This window comes from Hemiscyllium ocellatum, chromosome 46 (genome assembly GCF_020745735.1).
Source record: "Hemiscyllium ocellatum isolate sHemOce1 chromosome 46, sHemOce1.pat.X.cur, whole genome shotgun sequence".
NCBI lineage: Eukaryota > Metazoa > Chordata > Chondrichthyes > Orectolobiformes > Hemiscylliidae > Hemiscyllium > Hemiscyllium ocellatum.
The window spans coordinates 25,865,878-25,883,612 of record NC_083446.1 but is presented as its reverse complement, the minus strand read 5'-3'; positions in this window follow the sequence as shown (position 1 = coordinate 25,883,612).

Sequence of the window (17,735 nt, the reverse complement as noted above, 5' to 3'; positions counted from 1 at the left end):
CACAGTAAAATTTTATTGTTTAGGAGATCAATCACCATTATAAAAGTAAGGATATGATTGTCATTCCCTCCAATAAATTCAATCATTGTCCGCTGGTATTTCAGTTTAGTCGTTATACACCATACTGGTTGTTCAAAGCATGGTTATTCTTTATTATGAATGGCTAAGTGTTCTAACGGCAAGAGATGTTGTTCGATCGTATTTGTTGCATGTTCTCAAACAGGTTTACACTATAAATGTTGCAAAAAATGTGTTAATTTGGTCTCGTTCAACTCCTGATGCTAACATTTTCAGTTCATGTTCATTAAACATATTTGTAGAAAGTGAGGAAGGCTGTAACATTGGAAAAGGGAAGGCACATTCAAAGAGCAGGAGTATCGACCTGTCGGGCATTCGGCCATCATCAGAAAAGATTCCTGATGAATGGCTCATGGCCAAAACATCGATTCTGCTTCTCCTCGCATGCTGCCTGATCTACTGTGCATTTCCGGCACCATGCTCTTTTGACATTAGAAATATTTGACTGAATATTCAGAGATAATACTAAAGGTTGCATGTGTTAATTTAATTTACTGTGCATTCTATTCACTGAAGTTTTCATGTTAATTTCTCCACATTTTTATTCTTAAATCTGATACAAATTTCAAAATACAGAACACCTTAAAAATTGACATGAAATATAAATTTGATTTCTCGACAAGTAAACCAATGGAACGCAATATAGAAATCTTGAACAGCCGACACGTTTGAATGAAAAAGCAATTCCTTCCCGTCTGTATTTCTCTTTCAATTCAATAATCCTGCAAATAGTTTATAATTGCCATTTGACCTCTCTGAATGAGTACCTAATCAATGTCAATGTAACCAGCTAAAACATTAACAATAGATTGATAAATGGGTGTTACAGATCTTATCTGAAGTGAACAAATGTTTGGAATTTACTTGAATTCCACCAGGAAACATTCTTGAATCATAATACAAGAAATGAGATATGTGAGAGATGTGCAAACCTTATTTTTAAATGAACAAACTCCAATATTTTCAAAGTATTTCAACCTTACGGTCAAAATGAACAGGTGACTGGAAATATAAAAACAAGTTTCTGGTAATTCATAAACAGAACAACAATTCCAAATTCACTTTGATCAAAGGACGGAGTAATATTTAGATGAATAACAACATTTAGTTACAAAGTAGGCAATCAGCTGACTGACAAGTAATAGGTGGGAGGATTTGTTAGTTTACTGAAGAAGATATCAACTTTATTTCCAATCTATAGCACGAGATAATAATGTTTAATGTGTTTCAATTGTTTGGACTTGCTCCTTTGCAAAAAAAAAGATCAATCTCATTACTTAGACATCGTAACCTTTAATTCTGCAACATTTTCAAATATTCTCCAGGAACTTATAAGCGACAGAATTAGATACAGGTATCCCCACTATCCGAACGTAAAGCGTTATTATGAAACCTTACCTAAGCTGAAAAGGCGTTAGTTGAAGAAGCATTAATTTATATGGGAAACAGCTCCCCTTTTTTCGTAAAAGTGAAAATCCTCTTCAGATTTCTTACAGTTAGAGAAAACAGGGACAGATGTCAGTCTTTTGTAAAAGAAAGTGGCAAAAACGAATTTTCCAACACATATTTCTTGGTAATCTGATTCAAAGAAGTATCAGATTTTGTGATTATTGACATAATAGATAAAACCAGATCTAATGTTGGATTGAAAAGCAATACAGTCTGTGCTTAGGTACTCTCTAATCAACATTCAGAACAGCTCTTGATATATTTCTGTTGAAGTGTGATTTGAAACCTTCCCTCGGCTGTAGTAACTAATCAGCTGTTTTTGTTGTCATTTGAATGGGAATTAATTAGGTAGTTTCTGTGTGTAATGGACTGGAAATTAGACAATATTTTACAATAACAATAGAATAAAGGAATGATAGACTTAAATAAACAGGAATCTCATGACAATTCTTTGAAAGACAAATTGACAAAACTGCGTGATCATTGTACTTTGATTTTAAAAATGCATCAGTCATTCAATGTGAATATTCAGCTGAAGACAATTCCCCTTCCTTTCAACAATGTACCACTTCCACAAATTCAAAATGAGCAGGCATTGATAAAGGAAGGAACAAGCAGATATTAATTCTATTTTCTTTACAGAAACATGCGATTAATTTTAATTAAGTTTTATATATGTAAAAAGGAAACTCTTATTGTGGTTCGAAATATAATAAATGTTAGCGTGAAGTGAAATATAATCAAGTCAATTCAACTGCGTTTTCTCAGTTAAGATACAGTTCAATATTCAAAGTAATCGAATGATTGTACATTGCAATATCTTTACATTAATTCAGTGCTGAGGCATAATTCCACATTTATACCCCTTATAGTGAAGCAAGCTTGTGCCAGGAGTCAGAGGGGATAGGGGAAGTTCTTAATGAGTACTTTGCTTCAGTATTCACGAGTGAGTGGGACGTTGTTCATTGTGAGGACAGCATGAAACAGGCTGATATGGTCAAACTGATCCATGGTAAGACGGAGAATGTGCTGAACATATTGAAAAATCATGTGGGTAGAGAAGTGCCCTGGGCCGGAAAGGATATAATTTAGGTTTTTATGGGAAGCGAGGGAAGGGATTTCTGTATTTTGGCAATGATCTTTGCATCCTTACTGTCCACTGGAATCATACCAGATGATTGGAGGGTGGCAAATGTTATTCCATAATTCAACAATGTCAATCGAGATAATTCTGGAAATCATTGATGAATCAGTCTTACATCAGCTGTGGACAAATTATTGGAGAGGATTCTGAGAGACAAGACTTATGATTATTTGGAAAAGCATAGATTAATTACAGATGGGCAGCATGGCTTTGTGAGCATTAGGTAATGCCTCACAAACCTTATTGAATTATTTGAGGATGTGACAAACATGTTTGTGAGGACAGAGCAGTGGATGTGGTGTATATGGATTTTAGCAAGGTGTTTGGTAACATTCCCCATGGAAGGCTTATTCAGAAACTAATAAGGCATGGGATACAGGGTTATCCTGATATCATGATTCAATGCTGAGACACTTGTGTCAGCGAATGCAAGGGGGTGAGTAAGAGAGAAATAAATCAGAAAAAAACAGAAAGTAAAGGAACTGGTGAGCAGAAGAGCTCCAAATGTAGTTTCTCACCCTGCCAGCATCGTATTGGGTGAGCTGGAACACAGACTGTCAACTAACGGCCTTACACAGTCATAATCATACCTTACAATGTCCCAGACGCCACCATCACCATCCCTGTATGTCCTGTTCCACCAGCAGGACATGGATGTAACTTAAATGCTGGAACATGCAGGGCTATGGACTAAGGTCTGCAGAATAGGATCAATGTGATTTATTTGTCATTTCTCCAGAATATTAAACTCCAGTTCAATTTGTACATGTATTAATATCATCAGACTAGAACTCCAAATGTCAGATAAAAAAAATCAGAAACTTACAGCACAGATCGCTGCCACTTGGCCCATTCTATATGTGTTGCTAATAATAGAACTACCCAGGCTTTGCAACCTGTACTCACTAACGAGAGCAACAATTTCAGACTGTGAACTCTGCCGTCTATGGTGTTATAATCTGTTTTTCCAAAGCATTTGACAGCTGCATACCTTGTTTCCTGGTTTCTTTCCCAGCCCTAATTCCATTCCATCTGACCTTGAGGGACTACCATTTCTGCTGTTTAATCTCTCATTCCTTCCCCCGTGTGACAGAATGTCTTTTTGTCCTTGTCTGATCCCCACCTTCCTCACAATCTATTACATTTCTGATGGTTCCCAGGCCTCTTTAACATTCATTGTGGCCCCTGGGTCAGTGGCACAAGTTTTTTTTTAGATTAGATTAGACTTACAGTGTGGAAACAGGCCCTTCGGCCCAACAAGTCCACACTGACCCCCCGAAGCGAAACCCACCCATACCCCTACATTTACCCCTTACCTTTGATTTATCTTCCTCCAGAGCAAATTGGAAATCTTTCAGGTGGCAGTTTCCCCCAGATTTTATTTTTAAAAACAGAGCATTTGTGTCAGTCAAATATTCGTGAGCCTTCATCCACAATTCCGAGCATTTGCATGTAATCTGTGACCCTCCCACAGATGTGCAGGTTTGCTCTATTGGCCGTAATAACATGGCCTGTAGTGTGCAGGTTAGGTGGGTTTGGTTAGCCATGGTAAATGTGGGGTTATGGAGGTAGGGTGGGAGAGCAGGTCTTTGCAGGCTCGATGGACTGATTAACATCTTTCTGCACTGACGGGATTCTGTAATTCGAACTAGTTGTGATTGGCGTCACGTTTTTCTAATGTCAGGTTCATTCAGCTCAGGTACACATGCTGCCTTTGTGTTTCTGTGGGTGCTCACTCAATCCTTTCCTTCTGTTTTACAGCAATTTCACACTGTCCGTGAGAGTGAGAATGAATTTGTAAAACAAATACTCCAACCGAAACCCGCACAGGTCACCTGGCATAACTCACAAGGAACAGAAAAATAATAAAGGATTCGTCACAAATCTTCCAGGAAAATAGAGCTTATAATCACCAGGAAAGGCTGAACAACTCAAAATGTTTTTCTCAAGAAATAAGGAGGGTAAGGGACAACCTGGCATAAGGAGAAAGCTTTGTTTTTGTGGGCTCAGAGATTTGAGGTTGGAATCGTTAGGTCTGAAACATGTTTTGTTGCACCAGGTCAAAGTTGCTATCTAAATGTGTATCTTTCCTTTGTCTTTCTGTCTGAGTTAAAAATCAAATGGGTAGGTCTGTGTCTGAGTGTTTTCCCAAATACCTGATTGAATCTTCCTCCCCCATAATCTCAGGTGTCTCCGCACTCACTGGGTCAGAGTGATACTCTGCCGTTACAATGAGAACTGTCTTTGGTCTCGCCTCTCCTCGTGTTTCTGCGTAATCCACACTTCCCTTCATTAAATCCCAACTGGTTATAGTCTACCCACATGGACATGTTGAAGAGCATGACAGGAGAATGGATTGAAACCGAGAGTTCAATAGCCAGAATGAGAGAAGGAGGAAATAAATGGGGTTTGTGGATCCCAGGGGATACAGACTCCAGGCTGTGTCCTTGGTGGACATTCCCGCAGTAATACGAGACAGCATTCCATGATGAGAGTTAAACCCGCGTGACAAGACAGGGAGCCACTGAACATTAGCAGGTTGGTGCAAACACAGGAGGTGTGTTCAGTCAGTAACAGTGTGTTAGACATGGAGGTGAAGTGAGCAGTGAGGGGAAATGTTGCCAAAAGCCGCAGAAGGACAACTTTCATTGGAACAGGAGGAGACCATTCAGCCCTTGAACCCTGCTCTGCCATTCAATAGATCGTGGCTGATTTGTGGCTTAACTTGCAATTTTCAAAACTCTCCAAATTCATCAATGAACTCCTCTGCAACAGACAATATGAATATTGAAAAACTAAACATCTGCAAATGCTGGGAAATCAGAAACAAAAACAGTCAACAGATCTAGCAGCATCTGTGGAGAGTGAACGTCTCAGGTCCAGTGATCAGTCAGGTGACCAGCTGCAGCTGACCATTCTGCCTGTTCTGTAACACTCTCTGGAATAGGTTCTGGTGCGAGGAGAATGAGATTGTCAAGAACAACTGAGAGAAACAGGAGGACGTGCTCAATCAGGATAAAACCCATTTTGAAAAATGTGTTGCTGGAAAAGCGCAGCAGGTCAGGCACCAGCCAAGGAGCAGGAGAATCAACATTTCAGGCATGAACCTTCTTCAGGACTGCAGATGCTGGAGATCAGAGTCAAAAGGTGTGGTGCTAGAAAAGCACAGCCCTGAAGAAGGGCTCATGCTTGAAACGTCGATTCTCCTGCTCCTTGGATGCTGCCAGAACTGCTGCGTTTTTCCAGCAACACATTTTTCAGCCCTTATCTCCAGCATCTGCAGTCCTCACTTTCTCATAAAACCCATTTTGGTCTTACACTTCTAATTCAACTGCAAAAATTATTCATTATTATTTCCAAAATAGGGTCATAGACCAGAAATCAACTCTTCATGTCATTGGGCTTGGGAAACTGTTAATTCTGACCTTGTCCAGCCGACATGTGAATCCAGACCCTGAATAATGTGGTTGATTCTGAACCATCTCCTGGGCAGTCAGAATGGATGACAAATGCTGCCCCAGCAAGTGATGCCGTGATCCCATGAACAAACAAAATAAATCCAATCGCTATGGTTACTTGTGAACTCGCCGGTGTTTCATCAAGCTGGATATCTGAGTGAACTGCTTCCCACGCTCAGAGCAGGTGAATGGCCTCTCCCCAGTGTGTGTTCGCTGGAGTACAGTGATGCTGGATGGTGTACTGAATCCAGACCCACAGTGAGAGCACATGAATGGTCTCGCACTGGTCTCCTGTGATGCGGAGAAATGATATCCACCATCCCAGGGGATACAGGGCAAAGATACCTCCAACACGGGTCTAGTGAGAGTAGATCAGGACAAACTGTTCACATGCATAAAAGAATCAATAATGAGGATGCACTGATGTAAAGGGATTGACAAAAGAAGCACATGTGACATGAGACAAAATGTTATCGTGCAGAGAATGTTTATGGTCAGTAATGCACTGCCAAAGAGTGTGGTGGAGTCAGGTACAATGAAGAGAATAGAATTGAATAGTTACTGGAAGAGGACGAATGGGAAGGTTTACGGGGTCAAGGTAGAAGAATAGCATTTGGTGAGGTGATCCTTTGGAGAGCTGATGAGCCAAATAGCCACCTTTTGCACAGTAATAATTCTGTGAACATTTCCTTTGAGGGCTCAGAATGAAATATCAGAGCAGGGTTTGTAAAGAGGTCAGATGGAATGATGGTCTCAGCGAACAAAAGTGAGACACAGACACAGAGGGGTTTTGGGATGGATTGAATCAAATGTTATCAATTTGCATGCACCCCAACACTACAGCAGTTAGAAACGGGAGTGATCAAGAGAGTGGAATTAGAGCAGCAAATACATCTTAAACATTTATGCAGCTAAAGAGGATGCTGTGTAAAGATACCACAGTTAGTGCTGATTTCATTCCAGACACACCAGCCAGGGAGCACATCCTTCCTGTATCTGTCCTATCGAGCTCTTGAAGAATTTTGTTCATTCCAAGTGTTTCATTTTAGATACTCCAGAGAAGACAGTTTCATGCTCTTCAATCCCTCCTGCCAGGGCAATGCTGTCATCAGAATTCAAATCACTGGTGCATGTTACTGGCTGCTTCATGGACTGGAAATGGGAATTGAGAATGTTAAGTGACTGTACAAAATATCTTCAATTGTACTGGCAGATTGTCAGATGCATGAGGGGCTTTAAGAAAGAAACACAACTTGCTGGCATTGAGTGTCAGAACACCTCCTGTTGTGTGGGAATCCTGTTTCAATACGATCTATTCATAATTGCTAGAATTGACCTGCACTGGCTCCGTAGAAGTGGTCAGAGTATTATAACTGTCATTGGAGCAGGTAACAAATTTCCCATGGGTTAAAACTTTTAAATGATAGAATAGGTGTGGGTCCTTCTGTTACAGTGCACAAAGTTATTCAAAATGGTTCTAATTTATTTTCAGAAACAAGTGAGAGAAAGGCACTTTTGAGTAGGAGCCCGGAAGATGACAGCTAAGGTAAGACAGTTTGGTTTTAAAATTACATACCGGTAGTGGGCAGTGGTGTTTCTTTTTTCTCTCTCTTCACAGAAAGAGCGGGAGCAGCAGGGGAAGTGACGGCTACCAGAGGGGCAGCCGGGAAGGAAAGCAGTGAGTATATAAATCAGGAAGGTGGCTAAACCCGAGATTCTACAACTGTAGTATCTCCCACCCACCCTCCTCCTCTAACCTTCTTAAGTACTCTGGGTTTTTTTAAGGTAAGGATTTTCTATTTCTTTACCAGTGACTTGTTAAAAATTTACTTTGTTTTTGTGTATATATATATATAAATTCTTTTTTTAGGAAAAGACTATAGCAGAGACGTAATGGAAAGTATTCTAACTCAAACCTGTACAAAGTAACTAAGTAGTTAATTAACTAAGCAGAGATGGCTGGGCAGATGATGTGCTGTAGCTGTATGATGTGGGAGCTGGTTGATCCAATTGTGAATGGCAGTAACCACATCTGCAGCAAGGGTTGGTTGCTGGAAGAACTCCAGATCAGAGTTGATGATCTGGAATCTGAGCTTCAAACACTTCGGCACATCCGGGAGGGGGAGAGTTACCTGGACGCTTTGTTTCAGGAGGCAGTCACACCTGGGAGATTAAGTAATTCGCATTCAGCTAGTGACCAGGCACATCAGAGTGTGACTGTAAGTGAGGCAGGCAGGGGGAACCGGAGTTCAGGAGTGGAAGAGCCTCAGCCCTTGACCTTGACCAACAGGTACTAGATTCTTGCTCCCTGTTCGGATGAGGAAAAGGGCTCTGGACAGGATGAGCCAACTGACCAAGGCACCATGGTGCAGAGGCCATTCAAGAGAGGGGAGCAAATAGACAAGTAGTGGTTATAGGGGATTCTATAATTAGGGGGACAGATAGTATCTTATGCAAGCCGGATCGGGAGTCTCGCATGGTGTGTTGCCTGCCCGGTGCCAGGGTGCGGGACATCTCCGACCGGCTTGAAACATATTGGAGCGGGAGGGGGAGGACCAGTTGTTGTGGTCCACGTTGGTACTAACAACATAGGCAAGACTAGGGTGGAGGACCTGTTTGGGGATTACGAAGCGCTAGGCAGGAAATTGAAGCACAGGTCCTCAAGGGTCATAATCTCCGGATTACTGCCCGAGCCACGTGCCAATTGGCATAGGGACAAGAAAATTAGGCAAGTAAACACGTGGCTAAGGGATTGGTGTGGGAAAGAGGGATTCCACTTCATGGGGCATTGGCATCAGTTTTGGAACAGGGGGTATCTGTACCGTTGGGACGGTCTCCACCTGAACTGATCAGGTACCAATGCTCTAATGAAGAGGATAAATAGGGTGGTCAGGAGGACTTTAAACTTCTGAGTTGGGGGGAAGGGAAAGTGAAAGCAACAGGGAGTGTGGCGTTAAATGGAAAGATGGAAAGATGTTGTGGCCATTACAGAGACGTGGGTAGAACAGGGACAGGAATGGCTGTTGCAGGTTCCAGGGTTTAAATGTTTTAGCAGGGTCAGAGATGGGGGTAAAAGAGGGGGAGGTGTGGCATTGCTTGTCAAAGATTGTATTGCAGCGGTGGAAAGGACAGTGGAGGAAGACTTGCCATCTGAGGTAGTTTGTGCTGAGGTTAGAAATAGGAAAGGTGAGGTCACCCTGTTAGGAGTTTTCTACAGGCCTCTAATAGTCCGAGAGAAGTAGAGGAAAGTATTGCGAGGATGATTCAGTAGAAGAGTGAAAGTAGCTGGGTGGTTGTTATGGGGAACTTTAACTTCCCAGATATTGACTGGGAAAGCTATAGCTCGAAATCGTTAGATGGGTCGGTGTTTGTCCAATGTGTGCAGGAGGGTTTCCTGACACAATGTGTGGACAGGTCAACAAGAGGTGAGGCTATACTGGATTTGGTTCTAGGTAATGAACCAGGCCAGGTGTTAGACTTGGAGGTAGGTGAGCACTTCGGGGACAGTTTCCACAACTCGGTGACTTTTACTCCATTGATAGAGAGGGATAAGTGTGCACTGCAGGGCAAGAGTTATAGCTGGGGGCAGGGAAATTATGAGGCGGCGAGGCATGACTTAGGATACGTGGATTGGAAAAATAGGCTTCAGGGGAAGAACTCAAATGATATGTGGACATTGTTCAAGGAACAGCTAATGTGTTTCCTTGATAAGTATGTACCAGTCAGGCAGGGAGTAAAGGGTCTTGTGAGGGAGCCGTGGTTTAATATGGAATTGGAATCCCTTGTGAAAGGGAAGAGGGCGGCCTATGTAAAGATGAGGCGTTAAGGTTCAGTTGGGGCGATTGAGAGCTATAAGGTAGCCAGGAAGGATCTCAAGAGAGAGCTAAGAGCAGCGAGAAGGGGACATGAAAAGTCCTTAGTTGGTAGGATTAGGGAAAACCCAAAGGCTTTCTATAGGTATGTCAGGAATAAAAGGATGACTAGGGTAGGTATCGGTCCAGTCCAGGATAGTAGTGGGAAGTTGTGCGTGGAGATGGAGGAGATTGGAGAGACACTAAATCAATACTTTTCGTCAGTATTCACTCAGGAACAGGAGACGTTGCTGATGTGAATATTGAGTCACAAGTGATTAGAATGGATGACCTTGAGGTATGTAGGGAAGAGGTCTGGGGAATACTGGAAAGGATGAAAATAGATAAGTCCCCTGGGCCTGATGGCATTTATCCTAGGATCCTCTGGGAAGCTAGGGAGGAGATAGCAGAGCCATTGGCCTGGATTTTTATGTCTTCATTGTCTACGGGAATAGTGCCAGAAGACTGGAGGATAGCGAATGTAGTCCCCTTGTTCAAGAAGGGGAGTAGGGATAGCCCGAGTAACTACAGGCCAGTGAGTCTCACTTCTATTGTGGGCAAAGTCTTAGAGAGAATTGTAAGGGATAGGATTTATGAACATCTGGATAGGAATAATGTGATCAAGGATAGTCAGCATGGTTTTGTGAAGGGCACGTCGTGCCTCACAAACCTTATTGAGTTCTTTGAGAAGGTGACCAAGGAAGTGGACGAGGGTAAAGCAGTAGATGTGGTGTATATGGATTTTAGCAAGGCGTTCGATAAGGTACCCCATGGTAGGCTAATGCAAAAACTAAGGAGGTATGGCATTGAGGGTGCATTAGAGGTTTGGATTAGGAATTGGCTGGCTGGAAGGAGACAGAGCGTAGTAGTTGATGGTATAGGTTCATCTTGGAGTGCAGTTACTAGCGGTGTTCCACAAGGATCTGTTTTGGGACCATTGCTGTTTGTCATTTTTATAAATGACCTAGAGGAGGGGCTTGAAAGCTGGGTGAGTAAGTTTGCGGATGACACAAAAGTCGGTGGAGTTGTGGACAGCGAAGAAGGATGTGGCAGGTTACAGCGGGATATAGATAAGTTGCAGAGCTGGGCAGAAAGGTGGCAAATGGAGTTCAATGTAGCAAAGTGTGAAGTCATTCACTTTGGTAGGAGTAACAAGAAGATGGATTACTGGGCTAATGGTAGGCTACTTGGTAGTGTGGATGAGCAGAGGGATCTTGGTGTACACAGATCTCTGAAAGTTGCCACCCCGATAAATATGCTGTGAAGAAGGCGTATGGTGTACTGGGTTTTATTGGTAGAGGAATTGAGTTCCGAAGTCCTGAGGTCATGTTGCAGTTGTATAAGACTCTGGTGCGGCCTCATCTGGAGTATTGTGTGCAGTTTTTTTCGCCATACTATAGGGACGACGTGGAGGCATTGGAACGAGTGCAGAGGAGGTTTACCAGGATGTTGCCTGGCATGGTAGGAAGATCGTATGAGGAAAGGCTGAGGCACTTGGGGCTGCTCTCGTTGGAGAAAAGAAGGTGTAGGGGAGATTTGATAGACGCGTATAAGATGATTAGGGGTTTAGATAGGGTTGACATGGAGAACCTTTTTCCGCTAATGGAGTCAGCTGTTACTAGGGGACACGGCTTTAAATTAAGGGGTGGTAGGTATAGGACAGATGTAAGGGGTAGATTCTTTAATCAGCGGGTTGTGAGTTAATGGAATGCCCTTCCAGTAGCACTGGTGGACTCTCCATCTTTATGGTCATTTAAGCAGGCATTGGATAAGCATATGGAGGTTATTGGGCTAGTGTAGGTTAGGTAGGCTTTGGTCGGCACAACATCGAGGGCCGAAGGGCCTGTACTGCGCTGTATTTTTCTATGTTCTATGTTCCATAAGCAGCAGGATAGCATGTGTCCAGGCTGATTTAAAATTGAGGCAGACTGAGAATGCAGAAAAAAGCAAGGATAACTTAGGACATCATATGACTTCTAACATCTCTAATGAAAAGGAAGTTAGCATTAAGGCACTTTACCTGAATGCTCGTAGCATTCATAACAAAGCCGATGAACTAATGGCACAGATAATAGTGAATGATTATGATGTGGTAGGCATCACAGAGACTTGGTTACAGGGGGGTCAGGACTGGCAGTTAAACCTCCATGGTTTTTCAACTTATCGAAAAGATAGAGAGGTGGGCAGAGGGGTGGGGTTGCCTTGTTAGTTAATAACAAAATTAAATCAATGGTATTGAATGACATAGCGTCGGATGATGTGGAGTCTGTGTGGGTGGAATTGAGGAACCACAAAGGCAAAAAAAAACATAATTGGAGTTGTGTAACAATGGTCAGGACCAGGGACGCAACATGTACCGGGAAATAGAGAAGGCATGTCAGAAAGGCAAGGTCACAGTGATCATGGGAGACTTCAATATGCAGGTGGACTGGGTAAATAATGTTGCGAGTGGATCCAAAGAAAGGGAATTCATGGAATGCTTACAGGATGGCTTTTTGGAACAGCTTGTCATGGAGCCCACAATGGAGCAGGCTATTCTGGACCTAATGCTTTGCAACGAACCAAACTCTATAAAAGATCTTAAAGTAAGGCAACCCTTAGGAAGTAGCGATCATAATATGGTAGATTTCAGTCTGGAGTTTGAAAGAGAGAAGGCAAAAATCGGGTGTAATGGAGTTACAGTTAAATAAAGGTAATTATGAGGGCATGAAAGAGGAACTGACAAAAATAGACTGGAAACAGAGGCTAGCGGGGAAGACAGTAGAGCAAAAATGGCAGGAGTTTGTGGGTATAATTGAGGACACCGTACAGAGGTTCATCACCAAGAAAAGAAAGATTATCCGGGGAGGGATTAGACAACCATGGCTGACAAAGGAAGTCAGGAAATGTATTAAAGAAAAAGCGAGATCCTATAAAGTGGCTAAGAACAGTGGGAAATCAGAAGATTGAGAAGGATACAGAAACAAACAGAGGACAACAAAGAGAGTAATAAGAAAAGAGAGGATCAAATATGAAGGTAGGCGAGCCAGTAATATTAGAAATGATAGGAATAAGTTTCTTTCAGTACATAAGAAACAAACGACAGGCAAAAGTAGACATTGGGCCACTCCAAACTGATGCAGAAAGCCTAGTGATGGGAGATAAGAAAATAGCAGGAAAACTTAACAAGTATTTTGCGTCAGTTTACACAGTGGAAGACATGAGTAATATCCCAACAATTAAAGCGAGTCACGGGGCTGAGTTGAGTATGGTTGCCGTTACGAAAGAGATAGTGCTAGAGAAGTTAAAAAGTCTTAAAATTGATAAATCACCTGGCCCCGATGGGATACACGCTAGAGTTCTGAGAGAGGTGGCTGAGGAAATAGCAGAGGCATTGGTTGAGATCTTTCAAGAGTCACTAGAGTCAGGAAAGGTCCCGGATGGTTGGAAGATGGCTGTTGTAACCCCCTTGTTCAAGAAAGGATCAAGTCAAAAGATGGAAAATTATAGGCCAATCAGCTTAACCTCGGTTGTTGGTAAAATTCTAGAATCCATCATGAAGGATGAGGTTTCTAAATTCTTGGAAGAGCAGAGTTTGATTAGTACAAGTCAACATGGATTTAGTAAGGGGAGGTCATGCCTGACAAACCTGTTGGAATTTTTTGAAGAGGTAACAAGTAGGTTAGACCAGGGAAACCCAGTGGATGTGGTCTATCTAGACTTTCAAAAGGCGTTTAATAAGGTGCCACAAGGGAGGCTGCTGAGCAAGGTGAGGGCCCATGGTGTTCGAGGTGAGCTGCTGGGATGGATTAAGGATTGGCTGTCTAACAGAAGGCAGAGAGTTGGGATAAAAGGTTCTTTTTCAGAATGGCAGCCGGTGACGAGCAGTGTCCCACAGTGTTCAGTGTTGGGACCACAGCTATTCGCATTATGTATTAATGATTTGGATGATGGGACTGGGGGCATTCTAGCGAAGTTTGTCGATGATATGAAGTTAGGTGGACAAGCAGATAGTACTGAGGAAGTGGGGAGGCTACAGAAGGATCTAGACAGGTTTGGAGAGTGGTCTAGGAAATGGCTGATGGAATTTAACGTGAGCAAGTGCGAGGTCTTGCACTTTGGCAAAAAGAATAAAAGCATAGACTGCTTTCTAAATGGTGAGAAAATTAGTAAAGCCAAAGTACAAAGGGATCTGGGAGTGCTAGTCGAGGATTCTCTAAAGGTAAACATGCAGGTTGAGTCCGTGATTAAGAAAGCGAATGCAATGTTGTCTCTTATCTCAAGAGGGTTGGAATATAAAAGCAGAGATGTGCTACTGAGACTGTATAAAGCTCTGGTTTGGCCCCATTTGGAGTACTGTGTCCAGTTTTGGTCCCCACAACTCAGGAAGGACATACTAGCACTGGAACATGTCCAGCGGAGATTCACACTGATGATCCCTGGAATGGCAGGTCGTACATATGAGGAACGGCTGAGGATCCTGGGATTGTATTCGTTGGAGTTTAGAAGATTGAAGGGAGACTTAATAGACACGTACAAGATAATACATGGCTTGGAAAGGGTGGACGCTAGGAAATTGTTTCCACTAGGTGAGGAGACTAGGACCCGTGGACACAGCCTTAGAATTAGAGGGGGTCAATTCAGAACAGAAATGCGGAGACATTTCTTCAGCCAGAGAGTGGTGGGCCTGTGGAATTCATTGCCACGGAGTGCAGTGGAAGCCGGGACGCTAAATGTCTTCAAGGCCGAGATTGATAGATTCTTGTTGTCTCGAGGAATTAAGGGCTACGGGGAGAATGCTGGTAAGTGGAGTTGAAATGCCCATCAGCCATGATAGAATGGCGGAGTGGACTTGATGGGCCGAATGGCCTTACTTCCACTCCTATGTCTTATGGTCTTATCCTGCACACACTGCATCCTGCACACTGGCAAAATCATATCTGGTTGAACTGATATGAACCAAATTAGAACTCTAATTGCAGGCCCATCCTTGTCCCTTTCCATAACATTGCTGAATTTTCACAAAATGTGTTCTGGTAACTTTCTGCAAAATCCTCCCTCAGTCATACTTTTGACCACTCGTCAGGGTACGAGGAGAGGGGCTATTCCCCGGGTCCTGTTCCCAGAGGAGGAAGATAGGGAGCTGCCAATGATAGATTAATACCACACACCCACAGCCTCCCTCCCTGGCACTGACTCGCCCTGTGGCCAATTGGCCAGCACTGCGCCTGTGCACTGATCTCCCCTCCGACAGCACATGCTCCAGATCACACAGGAGCCCGGGTGATTGACAGCAGCTGCTGCCCAATAGGGTGGAGGGGGCGGGGCTGGAGGACTGGGACAATGGGATTGTAAACAATGAATGAACGAGGAGGGACACTGGGGATGGACAGGTCAGTGAGGGACAGGAGCAGTGTAGCAGCAGGAGGGGATCCTGGACAAACTGAGGAATGGGAGAGGCTAACAGGAGAGAAACTACAGGAAGGTTCTGTTGAGGCTCAGGCAGGGAGTCAGTATGGCCTGGTGGCTTGGGCATGTTTTCTAATCAGCCTCTTCAAAGATGCTGTTACTCAACTCTGAACCCGATCCTCCTGGTCCAGAGGCAAGGACACTACCACCATTTCTTGGTGGGCTAGTGGAAAAAGGGAAGATGTTATCAATCTCACTCGCATGGAAACTCCATGAGCTCCTCTCACTTACTGTCTACGGTGGGGATGGAGGAGACAGAGCAGATGGGAGTGGGGTTAGGGATATAGCGACTGCCTTTCCAAAGGAACTCCCCTGTGTTGGTGATATTGACAATACACAGTCACTAACACAAAGCTGGTGTACGTGAACTTTATCCAGAATATGAACACCCATAACTGGGTGACGCAGACCCCAGTGTACAGAGTTACATCCTCTATATTATTAACAGCTTTGTGTGTGAGACATCACATCTCATGAACTTGAGTTAGTTTTTTGAAGAAGTAACAAAAATGATTGATGAGGACAGAGCAGTGGTCATCAGTCAGGCGTTTGACAAAGTTCCCGATGGGAGACTGGTTAGCAAGGTTAGGTTTCATGGAATACAGGGAGAACTAGCCATTTGGATACAGATCTGGCTCAAAGGTCGAAGACGGAGGATGGTGGTTGAGGGGTGCTTTTCAGGCTGGAGGCCTGTGACCAGTGGAGTGTCACAAGGATCAGTGCTAGATCCACTACTTTTCGTCATTTGTATTATTGACTTGGATGTGAACATAAGCGGTATTGTCAGCAAGTTTGCAGATGACACCAAAATTGGAGTTGGAGTGGACAGTAAAAAACATTACCTCAGAGTACAAGGCACCTGGATAACTTGGGCAAATGGGCTGAGGAGGTAGTTCAGAAAAAATGTGAGGTGCTGCATTTTGGAAACGCAAACCTTAGCAGGACGCATACAGTTAATAGTAAGTTCCTGGGGAGTGCAGTTAAACAAAGAGACCTTGTTCTGCAGCTTCATAGTTCCTTGAAAGTAAAGTCGCAGGTAGATAAATAGTGAAGTTGGCAGTTGGTCTGCTTGCCTTTATTGGTCAGAGTGTTTAGTATAGGGGTTCGGAGGACCTATTGTGGCTGTACAGGACTTTGATTAGGCAACTTTTGGAATATTACATGCAATTCTGGTCTTCCGATCAGAAGGATGTTCTCAAACTTGAAATGATCAGAAAAGAATTACAAGGATGTTGCCAGGAGTTTTACCTGGCGTGTCGGAGGCTGAGGGGTGACCTTATAGAGATTTATAAAATCACGCCGGGCATGGGTAGGTTAAATAGACAACGTCTTTTCCCTGTGGTGGGGGAGTACAGACCTAGGGAATAGGGAGATGAGGGAAGGCAGGGATGGGGTGGCAGAGGGTGGGGAGACAGAGAGGCTGGCGGGATAGAGAGGGGTGGCACAGAGAAGGGGGAAGAGAGAGATGGGGAACAGACAGTGGGGACAGAGGAAGCAACAGGGACAGGTGCGGGGAGGGGGCAGACAGATGAGGTACAGAGAGGAGACGACGGGGGGAACAAACAGACGGGAGACAGGCAGAGAGGGGGAAGATGGAGAGAATTGTTACAGATCAAAATTCAGCCCTGTTGCTGTTTTCTCTCCATCCCCTTCAATCCCTCTGAAGGGCTCAGAACAACTGCATAGTTCCTGCAGAGTAGAGTTTCAGGGAGATCATTTGTTGACATTTAAGATGGTGACCATTACTGGTCAGGGCACTGTTTAATAAATGGACTGGGTTCAATTCCACTGTCTGTGTGGTGTTCGCACATTCTCCCAGTGTGCGTCTGCGTGGCCTTCCTCTGGGTGCTCTGGTTTCCTCTCTCAATCCAAAGACTTGCAGGTAAGGTGGATTCGCTGTGGGAAATGAGAGGTTACAGAGTTAGGGTTGGATGCTGTTCCATTGATTGGTATGGTCTCATGGGCCGAATGGCCTGTTTTCACTCTGTAGGGATTCTGTCACTGAGTATAGAAGTTAGGAGGTCACGTTGTGGCTGTATAGGGCGTCGGTGTGGACAATTTTAGAATACTACATTTAATTCTAGTCTCCCTGATTTCACAAAGATGTTACCACAATAAACTCAACCTCAATGACAAGTTCCTGGGAAATGTTGACAAATAAACAGACCGTGCAGTGTAGGTTGATAGTTCCTTGAAAGTGGGGTTGAAGGTAGAAGGTCAGTGAAGGTGGTGTGCGGTATGCTAGCTGTTATTGGGCAGTACATTGAGGATAGGAGTTGGGAGATCAGGTTTCGGTTATACAGTTTA